Genomic DNA, 11706 nt, shown 5'->3' on the forward strand with positions numbered 1-11706 from the left:
CAGAGACGCCAGTTTGCCCGGGGTCCACAATAAGGGAGCAACTATGCTCAAGCTCTGAGTCTGTGGCTCTTTTCCCCTACACCGTATCAGAGGATGGACACTCCTCAGGGTGTCTCCAGCACTGGGGGTAACTGGCAGGCCTGAAAGCAGGGATGCTGGTGTCCTCCCTCCCCCAGCGACAAGAGTGACTCTGTCTGTCTAACTCAGTCTCAGGACCAGGGGGACCCTCACCAGCTGGGACTCCAGGAGGCCTGCCACAGGCAGCGGCTAAACAGAGGAAGCCCCGGTGCCCCCCAGGCACAGGCCCAAGCCCGAGAGGTGAGAGTACAGCTGACCTGCCTCAGGGACCTGGTGAGTCAGGGCCCATCTGCCAGCCCACCCTGGGCCCTGAGCCAGGCCCCCATAGGTGCGGGCACTTGGGAGCAAAGATGCCCTCCAGCCACAGGATGAGCTGTCAGCTCCAGAGGCACCCTGGGAAGACACCAGGCAGGACTCTGGATATGGCCACGGCCTACAGCCACCCACACAAAATGGCGGCGGCAGCGTCATCCAGAAGGACGTCTGTGAAACAGTGTGGGGGAGGCCATAAATCGTGAAGAATTTCCCCAAAGCCCCGCCCTACAGCTGTTTGCATCCACAAATTAGTCAACCAATGGATAAACACATGCCTACTGATCACCTCCCATTTGTCCAACATTGTACCGGACCCTGCAGAGCAAACCCATGAGGGACGGTTGCAGCTCAGCCCAGCTCTGAATTCTATGCTGCATTCAATTGTTGCCTAACTTCTCTCATGCACCTTCCAAACATTTATTGAATGCACTCCATGTGCCGGATGTGGAGATTTAAAAGACTTAGTTCCTGTCCAGGATATAAATTATGAGCAAGGTGCTCTGGGCATGAACAATTCAGCCTCCGAATGTTCCAGGAGGCTTCTGGAGGGAATGAAAGATAAATGGGGTCTTGAAGGTGCTAGATTTTGCCTCTGAGGACAAGACCGTGTCTCTTGGAAATTCACGGGCACTTAGCAGTTCCAATGTCAGGCAGATAACAACACAAATGAAGACAGCCACAGAGACCCCCCCCCCCAGTCTCCCCACTACCTGAACTCACACACGGTATTTACAATGTGCCTCCTCGTCAGCACAGGTGCTGGTTAGGAGCCCAGGAGAGCTGCTGACGGGTGAGCCGCCTGTTGGCACAGGTGTGAGCTGGGGAAAACACCTCCCTTCCCGACAGGCCGGGGAGCGGCTACAGGAAGTCATGCTGACCCTTCCCGATGGGAAACAACAAAGCTGGAACTTGAACGAGACCTTCCCCCAGCATCCAGCACGGAGCAGCCAGGCCCGCAGACCAGGAGCCAGGCAGGGCAGAGAAGGAAAAAGGCTTCCAGCCCGATGGCTTCCCCAATCTCTGAAGCCACCAATCACCCCAGCACCTCTCTTCCTCCTTGAGCAGGGCCCCTTTTCTCCGCCCTGCATCCTGGTGCTGAGCCAGCTCACCCTCGCCCACATCTCGGCCCCACCCTCCCTCCTTCCCCAATGAGTCACCGCAGCTGCAACAGCTCCAGACACGTAAAGGATCACGCCTGAAACCAATCGACAAAGTGCTTGGTGGGCCAGACCCCCAGGTGCCAGAGGGGCTGGGGCTCCAGTGGCGACAGCAGTCAGTTTCCATGCCAGCACCTCAGGACGAAGCCCCAGGCCAGGAGTCCCCCAGGAGCACAGCGTGGAGGCTCAGGAGGGACCTGCTGCATGCTTCGACCCAGGCAACTAATGAGGGGAGAAGGCCATCCTGAGATGAGAAGGGTCCACAGCCTGTGAGAGCAGTAGCCGTTGGACCCGAGGCTGCAGGTTCACCCTGGCAGGGCACCCGCTGGCTTCCCAGCCGGACAGGGTGCCAACCACCCAGCCTGCTCTGCCTCGGGCCCCACCTCCTGACACAGCCAGAAAAGATTCCCCTCTTCTCTGATCTGATCTGGGCCATTCAGGTGGCCGACATGGGGGTACTGGTGGGGGATTGGAGGCCACAGTGGCAGAGGCCTGTTTTCTGCACTTGGATCCCAACCCTCAGTCTCTCCCACCCCTGGAGCCTGAACAAGCCCAGATGGTCCTTCCTTCTCCTCCCACACAAGTCAGGTGAAGCCAGGCTTCCTGGGGGCTGAGGGTTCTCCCCTGCAGCCACCCAAAGTAGGGTCTTTGGAGCTTTGGGAAATTCTGCCCATCCAGCCAAGGGTCATAAGCCTTTGGAGCCGGAAGATACCTCCGAGCCATGCCATCCAACATGGTAGCCACATGTGGCTATTTAAACTTAAATTAATTAAATTACATTAAAATTTTAGTTCACTGGTTGCAGTAACCAGATTTCAAGAGCCTAACAGCCACATATGGCTCCTCTATTATGCAGCCCAGATACAGAACATTTCCAGCACTGCAGAAAGTTCCATGGGAAGCAGTGCCTGTTATTTAGAGATGGGGAAAGTGAGGTCCAGAAAGGGGAGACTGGGAGGATGCTGGGGTCCCCCAACCAGCTCTGCTAGCTCCCCGCCTGTGCTCCACCTGACCCTGGCTCACAGTATCCTTCGTAATGGGAAGGGCTGGAGTAGAGACCCTCTAAGGCGGAGGGCAGAAAAGGAGCAAGATGGTGAGGCCACTCCAGCTACAAGGCTGAGAGGAGGCACGTCTGAGTGGGCAGGGACAGACCGCAATTCAGGCCAGAAGTAGCGAGAGAGGAACGAGCGTGTCCTGTCAACTCAAAAGCAGAAAGAGGACGTGCCCTCCAACCACAAAGAGGAGGCACCCATGCCACCTATGCGGATTGGGGACAACACCAGAGCAGATCCAAGAAGCCGAATCCTTGCCCTGGGCAGACAGTCTCCGCCGAGTATGACCTCCAGAGCAGCATCCTTCCTCCACTGCCCCCACGGAACACAGCCCCTTCCTCCCAAGCGCCAGTATGAAGTGAGCCAGGGAGGGGGCCCAGCCTAATTGCTGCAGCAGCCAAAGACAGCCTTGCAGCCTGCGTCAGTGTCAAGATGACAGAAACTGATACACACACTCTGGGCTTCAATGCCTCCATGCACCAAACCTCAGGACAAGATACACATCAGAGGGGCACAAGGTTGAGCCAGCAGAGGTGGGATACAGGAGGTGACACTCCAAGAGACAGAAGCACTCCCACCCCATGGTGGGGAAGACAGCAACAGCAAAGAACCTTCCACGAAGCACAGTGGCACTATCCACCATATACACAGGCCGGGGAGAAGCAGCCCCCATGCCCAGAAGAATGAAATGACTCACGCCCAGAGCTAGAGAGCTCCACCAGAGGGAAGCCCGTATAACCAGGACGTATAACCAGGATGAGGGCCTGGGATATTCAAAGAAAAGGGAGACACACCCAGAAGGGCAATCCACTCTCATAAACACTCGCCAGGCGGCAAGAGGAAGAGACAGCTCTACACTGAAAGAAAACAGCCAACAGGTTGAGAGAAAGAGAATTTTGCAGAGGTCCTATTGTGTGCCAGGTATTGAGCTGTGGTTCCATGCCTGGGGTCTCATTCGATCCCCAAACAATCCTATGTGATTAAGAATTAATATCCTTGGGGCTGGCCCAGTGACGTAGTGGTTAAGTTTGCGCACTCCACTTTGGCGGCCTGGGGTTCACGGGTTTGGACCCGGGGCTTGGACACAGCACCGCTCGTCAAGCCATGCTGTGGCGGCATCCCACATAAAATAGAGGAAGATTGGGGCTGGCCCAGTGGCACAGCGGTTAAGTTCGCACATTCCGCTTCAGTGGCCGGGGGTTTGCCGGTTCGGATCCTGGGTGCAGACATGGCACTGCTTGGCAAGCCATGCTGTGGTAGGTGTCCCACATATAAAGTAGAGGAAGATGGGCATGGATGTTAGTTCAGGGCCAGTCTTCCTCAGCAAAAAAAAAAAAAAAAAAAAAAAGAGGCGGATTGGTGGCAGATGTTAGCTCAGGGCTAATCTTCCTCAAAAAAAAAAAAGAGGAAGATTGCCACAGATGTTAGCTCAGTGACAATCTTCCTCAAGCAAAAAGAGGAAGACTGGTAACAGATGTTGGCTCAGAGCCAATCTTCCTCACTCCTCTCTGCTCCCCCCAAAAAGAATTAATATCCTTATTTTAGAGATGCAGAAACAGGCCCCAGAGGTAAGATGATTTGCCCAAGTTTGACTCCAAGGCCAAGAGTCTTTACCCAGGTTGAGGGACAAAGGCACAAATAAATACACACAGGATGAGAAACCACAGAGAAAGATGCACAAGGGAGATACACAGAAGAGACAGACCTATACTGGAGGAGGGTAGAGTGAGAGCCAGAGACACACACCCACAGGAAGGTGGAGAGGCCTCCATGCACATCTAGAGGGAGAAGGACGCCTCGGAGAGAGGGACAGAAACACAGAGGAAGGGAGGCAGTGAGATTTGGGTGGGGACCTGGAGACCCAGGGCGCAGAAGGAGGCTCACTTTGGGAGCAGCGAATGCCCACCAAGGGCCACAAGCACAGAAGGAGGGCAAGTGGCCACCAGCCTCCTTTGCCCACACACCAGCCTCATCCTGGTCCAGTCTGAGGACAGCAAACCCAGAACGGGCAGAGTCCAGGCATCCCAGAGCCCAGGATCTGAAGGGCCTTTTGGTTCTGGGGCCCATCGATGACGTATCTCTAGGAGTCAGAAATCCTAAGCTACACAGATCCCAGCTCACCTGTAGACTCTCTTGGGCCCCAGCAAGTGAAGGTTAAGAGAATTGTCCCCTTCCGGGGTTTGGTGGGCATCAGACCCACTCTAGAGACAGGCACTGGCAGGGCACGGCAAGTACTTCCACTCACTGGGAAATGGGGACAGCCACGCAGGCAGACCCTCGTCCCAAAGGAACAAGGAGAAACACAGGGGCAGCATCTCTTCCAGGGCCTAAGCCTCCAACCGGACCTCCACATGGGCAGCTGCCAGCCCTCCGTCTGGAAAACAGCGTGCCCGCTTCTAACCGGAGCAGAACTGCGCAGTGATCTTAAGAATCCCAGCTGGCATCAAGAACTTTATACTCAGCTGATTCTGGGCGGTACACCCCAAGGGAGCACTTTCAACTTGAATGGGACGTGTGTGTTGGGGGTGGAATTATCAGAATTAGACAAACAAGCTGCAAGATAGGCGCAATATGGGCACTGAAGAGACATATGGAGAGACACACAAAGACGCACACAGAAGGCATGCGCATGGAGACGCTCGTCAGCCCCATTCCCCACTCTTCACGGCCCAGAGCAGGCCCACACTCCCTGCCTTCACCAGCGCACAACTGACACCTGTCCAGGCAGCCCCAGGCCCTGCCCATCACGGAGCAGAGTCTGTGCCTCCCTCTACCTGCATGCACCTGTCTCTCTTACTCCCTTGCTACCTGAACCACTGGCCCAGCCCACAACCTCCTCCAAGAGGAAGTTTTCCCGGCCTCATCACTCCAGCCCTCGCCTCCCCTTCAGCCCTTTCCCCCTCACCCCCCACCATCAAGCTGGAGTTCTCTGTACCTCGACTGCCAGGGCAGCCCCAGCCCCACCCCAGCCAGCCAGCTGCTTTCTAGCCTCCTCCTTGACACCTTTCTCCACCCCTCTCCCCAGGGAGCTTCCGAAGCGCCCCCCCCACCTCCGGTGCCCAGCTTCAAGTTCTCACTTCTAGCAGGCAGGGAGAGTCCCTCTTCCTCCCCCATCCAAGAGAGACTCTCTCTCCTCCTTGTGACAGGGGACTGGGGGCAGCATTACATTCTGCAATGGGAAGTCCCCACACCTGGCCTTTATCCACGACCACAGGGAGTCACACACCAACTCTGAGGGTGGCACCCTCCACGGGGAGGGGGGTGAAGAAGAGCAATGCTCTGTCTCGCCCTGGGGGTAGATTACAGCTTGGGAGCGGCCCGCCGTGGACCACGGCCCAGCTCTCCGCCCAGTGGCCAGGCCTCGCTAGTGCAGGGGTGTGGGGGCCAGGCACTTGGCTGGGCTGCCAAAGAGCCGCCCCCCAGGCCAGCCAGGACACGAAGCCGGGATCAGCTCCAGGCACTTCCCCTTCCCCTAGAACCTCCGCTCCGGCCCCCCGGGACAGGGCAGGATGCCCCTCCCTGACCGCCGTGCGCAGAGCCTCGCTCAGCCTCTCTCAGCGGGGCCTGGCTCCCAGCGCTGTCCTCACCCTCCCGCCAGGCTCTAAATACAAACTTCAGGGTCAGGAACCTGTCCAGGGCCGAGAGACTTACTTCAGTCCTTACCTACAACCCCTGCAGCCCCCGGGAAACCTCCACCACCACGGCAGGGTCCCATTGCTGCCCCCTGCACTATAAGCCCCAGACACAAGCAGAGCCAACACATCCAGGTCCACTGCAATGCGAGGACCACCATGCACGGCCAGAGGGACACCCTCTCACAGGTAGTAACACATACCTCACTGCTGGGACACTAGCGGCCAGAGGGACCCAAGGTCACAGCGAAACAGGGACCCCTGGACCCAAGACCTCCTGCTACAGCAGCCCAGCTGTCCCCACTGGTGGGAACAGAGGGCAGTAGGGAGGAAGGGGGCGCCATCAAAACTTGCACACAAACATTCCTGCTGAGCCCTGCGGTGGCCCCCCCACGTGGCCCCCTACACTTCCTCACCACACCCAGGGTTGCTCAGGAAGGCCTGCGAGCCCAGCGGGACGATCAGAGACCAGGGAAATAACAGCTCCCAGGAGCCTGGATGAAACCCATGGAGGACAAAGAGAGCAGATAGGCCCTAGACATGCGCCGCCACCACCACCGCCACTCAACTCAAACAGCACATTCTAAACCCTCTGGAGAGGCCACCTCCCTTCCTCATGTGCACATGCACGTGGTCAGCCCAGCTTCACGGAAAGACACTTGGGGTGTCTGGGAGCGGTGGCAGGGGGAGAGTTCCCATCAGGAGTCGGACTAGCTCTCCTGGTCTGCCTCTGTCCCCAGGCGGTTCCCAAATTCTGAGGAAGGTGGTGACCACACCCCAGAGCCCCACACACCCCTCCACCCCCACAGCTTTGCCCCAACCCCTCAAACCAGCTCCTCAGGCTCTGAGTGGTGTGCTCTGCCAGGGCCAGCCAGCCAACTCCAAGTTGAGCCAAAGAATCCAGCCTGGCAGTGTCCGGACATCTCCACCCAGGGCCTCCCTGGGACTGAAGTGACCCGGGGACCCCTCAGCCCATTCCCTGCCTTTGACCAAAGCTGGCCTTCTGCCTCCACAGGTCTGCCACAGTTCACTCTCTCGTGTCCCACCCTGAGCCCTAGACCTCCCCTGCACCAAGTCCTCAGCTCTAGGGGGTTAGCTCTTCAAGGAGCTGCCCAGACGAGGACCCCTGAATCGCTGCTGTGGGCCTCCACGTCAGCAGCACTAAGTCCGGCATGACCTATGTAGCTGCCTGTGTGTCCTTGTTCTCTGACCGATGTCGCTGCGTATAACCTCTTAAGGACAAGGCTTTACAGAGGGGCTCAGACACCCTCCAATCCCCCATCTCCAACCCCCCTAGAACCTGTGCCCTCTCTAGCCGAGCTCTTACAGTCCCTGGTCCTCTCCCACCCTCCCTCATCCCACAGCTCACAGCTCAGAGCAAGGAGGTACCCCTAAGCCTGGGTTTCTTTCTACTCCCATTGCAGGCTCTGCCTACCATGTGCCGGCCCAGCCCATCATCCCCGTGGACGGAGGAGGAAGCTTCCCCATTCAGCTTCAGAAAGGAAGTGAGTGCCACACCCTGCCCCAAGGATTTCCCTCTTGAGAGGCAGGGGAAGAGAGGGGAAATGGAAGCAAAATTTACTCCCCTCATTTAGACCCAGCACAGGTATGGAGACCCTGAAATGCCTTCCCAGGCACCTTTAATCTCTCCCTCCCTCCCCCCAACTCCCCTGCCTTCACTGGTCACTACAGTCCCCAAGCATCATCACTGTCTCCCACAAAATCAGCCCCACTCTGGTCATGTGCTAGGCTGTGGAAGGAAGGCCATGAGGTCCTTGCAATCGAGGCTGGATTCTAGCAGAGGAAACCGTTTCAGAACCAATTACGCGGAGCCCAGCATTGTGCTGGGGACGCAGAGGTAAATATCTGGGTCCCTTTTCCTCTGGAAACTGCAGGTCATTCTCTTAAGGACCTACTGCCACGGGAGGATTCCACCCAGCCTTCCCACAAACGACTGCACAAAGCAGGGCACTCAGCAGCGACTGCAGGCTTCCTGGGGGCACCTCACCCCACTCTCCGCAGCCACACCCTGTGAAAGGCGCGAGCACACACTAGCGCACAATTCTCCGTGGCCACATTGCGCAGAGGCGCCAAAGCCATCTCCCACCTGGTGCTCCGACCGGCTAAGGCTGTGAGATGCCCCATCTGCCCACTCCGCTCCCCTCCCACGCAAGGGGCACAGCCAGCCCTGCTCAGACCCCACATGTCTCTCGTGGCCGGCACCGCCAAGAGGCTGCGCGCCCACATCCCGGGCTCTGGCATTGCAGGGGGCGCCCAGCCCAGCCAGGGGCGGGCCAGGCGCTCACACACTGCACACCCTCTCCCTGCATGGGAAAGCCTTACATAACACAGTTCTCCGAACACACCCTAAGCACACTGCCTTTCCAACTCCTCTGCAGGACCTCGCCCCCCGGCCCTCTCTCCTGGAGCGCACAGCTTGAGTGGAGGGCTCCAAAGAGGGCAGCTAAGCCCTCCTCCTACGCCGAGCCCGGCTCCTGCCCCCACCTCCCACACACAGCCCCTTCCCCCACCTCCCCTTTGCCCCTCACCACTCCTCCCCGAGTTCTGGTTTGAATTAGTCACCGGCTCCAACCACCACATTCCTCAGGCTGCTGGCGCCAAGCCAGGCGCTGGGGCGGGGGCCATCCCGCCCGGACGGGTTTGGGAGTGGGGTAGGGGAGAGAGCGCCGCCTCTAGAGGGGAAGGGGCGGTCCCGAGGGCTGGGCCACTGCAGAGCCCCCTCCCCGCCCACCCCACTGCAGGAATCTCCCTAATTATGTCCCCCCACCCCCACTCCCACCCGCCCCGCAGGGAGGCGCGCTGCAAACTTCCAGGCTCTGCAGACCCAGAGGAAGAAGGGAGTTTTCTGGAGCAGGGAAAACGGAGGGGCAAGACTAGGGCGGGGCAGCTGGAGGGGGGCCGAGGGGAGCCGCCAGGAGCCAGAAAGGGAGAGGCTGGTGGTACAGAACTGGGTGGGGCCGGGAGGACTCTGGACGCGAAGTTCAGGGCGGAGGTGTGGGGAACCGGGAGGGACAGAGGAGGGGGCGCGTGGCGCGGGGACGCAGGGGCGCCGGGAGGGGCAGAGGGGCCGCGGCCACGATCTCAGAAACTTCTCCAGTAAACATGAAATAGGAACGGAGCACTGCGCTGAGCCACCGCCCCATGGAGAAAGAGGGAGTGGGACAGGGGCCACCAGGAGACACCAGGCCAGGAATGGGACGCCCTGCCGTGCAGTAGGGCCAACAGTCAGCCCGAGAGAAATATGGACTAGGGCTAAGCACACTTCGGAGCGATTTTCCAACTTTGCCCAACTTGCGCCCCAACTCCGGAGGCAGAGCTTGGCTCCGAGGGCGCGACGCGTCGCCTCCCCGCGCGGCCCTGGGCTGCCCAGCTTGCTCCAAACTGTTCGAATCCTCACAGTGACACCCACCCAAAGCGCCTCGCCCAACCCTTGCAACCCACCTCCCCTCTCCCGTGCTCGGCGTCCTGTTCCCCGATCGCGCCAAGGTGCGCCCGGCGCCCCTACCTGCGCGCTCAGCCCCAGGGCACAGCCATATCCCGCACGGGGCCCGAGGTCGCGGTGCTGCGGCTGTTGCAGGCGGCGAGCCCCGCTCGGGGCGGGTCCGGCAGGGCGGGCGGTGCAGTCCCCGCGGCAGAGCTGCTCCGAGTGGCCGGGCCCCCGCGCGCGGAGGCGGCTCTTGTAACTCCGGCTCGGGCGGGCGGGTCTGCCCCGAGCTGTGGGGAGAGGGCGGGGCCGGGCGGGGCCGGAGTAGGGCTGGGACGAGCTAGCAAGGCCGACCCTGGAGGGCCCGGGGAGCGGGTTGCTGGTGGGGAGGGCCCTGTGGGACGTGGGGACCAGGAGGGCGCCGCGCTGCCAAAGTGCTTCTTTCCCCCTCCCCCTATCCACTGCCCCCTACTCTGGCCGGTGCCCGGATCTACCCCCTACGTATGCAGTGTGTTTCGTCGGCAAGAAACTCCTCGAAGCTCCCTGAGGCTTATCCTCACAGCTGAAACCAAGAATCCGCCCATTTTGCAGGAAGGACCAACGGGTTCAGAGAGCGGTTGGGGGGCTTGGGTAGTTCAGCCGCGACCTCCAGCCTAACGCAGACCTTTTTGAGTTTTTCCCTCAACACTAGAACTTCAAATCCTACCAGGCAACTACACGTCAAATCCCAGGCCGTCTCCTCACTTGGTTTCCAAGCTCCATGCAACCGCGCGCGTTTCTGGCTTTCTCTCTTTCTTGGGGCCCCGCGCTCCACAGAACCAGCCTGGAGACGCTGGCCCCACCTCCCGGAGTCAGGGCCACCAGTGTCCCATGCACCACCGTGCTGCTCCGCCCGGCCGGGGCAGCAGCGCAGCAGTCAGGCCTGCAGCCCTTGGAGGAGCAGACCGGGGTGCTCACCTCCCTCTCCAGACTCCCTGAGGGAAGCCGGGGCTCCCGCTTTTCCTCTGCCTACCCATTTCTTCTCATATGCCCTGTCTGAACCCCTCCACCACCTCCCCACTTGCAGGACGCTGAGTTTCCAAATTTACAGCCATTTCCCACAGCCAGTTCTGACTACATGGAGATTTTATTAAACGCTTAATAATGGGGTTCAGGGGCCTTCTGGCTGCCCATCCCCATTCTCTTCTGTCCTGTGAATCGTCTTAGCCTGCCTCCTCGGTGGCCACCCACTGCCCACATCAAGCCAGTTCTCCTTCTCTCCCAAATGCTGGGGAAGGGAGACCCCAGGGCAGGGAACTGAGAAGACCTGGCCCCAGACAGGAGCACCCTCCTGGCTGCAAGATCATGAGTGGGCTGGGGCTGAGACCAGCAGTCCTGTCCTCTGAAATGGCAAACATGTTTACAGGCTAAAAATACCCAGCAGCCAACTCTGCTGCCAGCCCTGGGGGCTGTGTCCCAGGTCCAGTTACCCGCACAGGGTACAGGCTGTGGGGGAGGGAAGAGACAGCAAAAAGAGCCACGGACGTGCAGACACTCATACAATGGACACAGAAAGGTGGAGACACATGTGTAGACATTCAGACAGGCACAGACATGCAAAGACACATAGACAAAGCAGAGACTTGGGCACGAGCATTCTCCCCCTCTCTCTCTCTCTCTCTCTCTCTCTCTCTCTCTCACACACACACACACACACACACACAAGTACCCAGATAGACACTCAAACCCACAGCAGAAGCAGTGCCACCACACGTATCACAAGCAGACAGTCGCAGACCCAGGCTTTCTGAAGAATCTCCCCTCCTCCATTTTGTTCTGCATCTCTTGCCCAGCACCTACCTTATCTAAAGAAAAAAAAAATCTCAACTTTTCAACTTTGGGATGCATTTAAAAGAAGAACCAAGAGCGAATTATTTCCTTTACCAACAGCTTTTTAAATTTTATTTCCTTTTAAGTCACATTTATTCAGCTTTTGAAACATGAACCCAGAATACAGATCAACAGAATGGCCTGTGATCCTACAAGTC

General features: G+C 58.7%; 1 protein-coding gene across 7 annotated transcripts in view; it reads right to left on the minus strand.

Moving 5' to 3' along the window:
- Positions 1-10493, minus strand: part of AHNAK (AHNAK nucleoprotein) — a 139814-nt gene extending 129321 nt beyond the window's left edge. For 3 of the 7 annotated variants that reach the window (XM_070565345.1, XM_070565344.1, XM_070565348.1), the window contains exon 1: positions 9761-9942. The gene's annotated coding sequence lies outside the window, so the exon portion shown is untranslated. Of the gene's footprint in view, positions 1-9760; positions 10238-10385 lie in introns of those variants that run through there. The other 4 variants (XM_070565347.1, XM_070565343.1, XM_070565346.1 and 1 more) reach the window with 4 other exon arrangements.
- Between the last annotated feature and the right edge of the window lie 1213 nt (positions 10494-11706).

Source organism: Equus przewalskii, chromosome 11 (assembly GCF_037783145.1).
Source record: "Equus przewalskii isolate Varuska chromosome 11, EquPr2, whole genome shotgun sequence".
NCBI classification, from domain to species: Eukaryota; Metazoa; Chordata; class Mammalia; order Perissodactyla; family Equidae; genus Equus; species Equus przewalskii.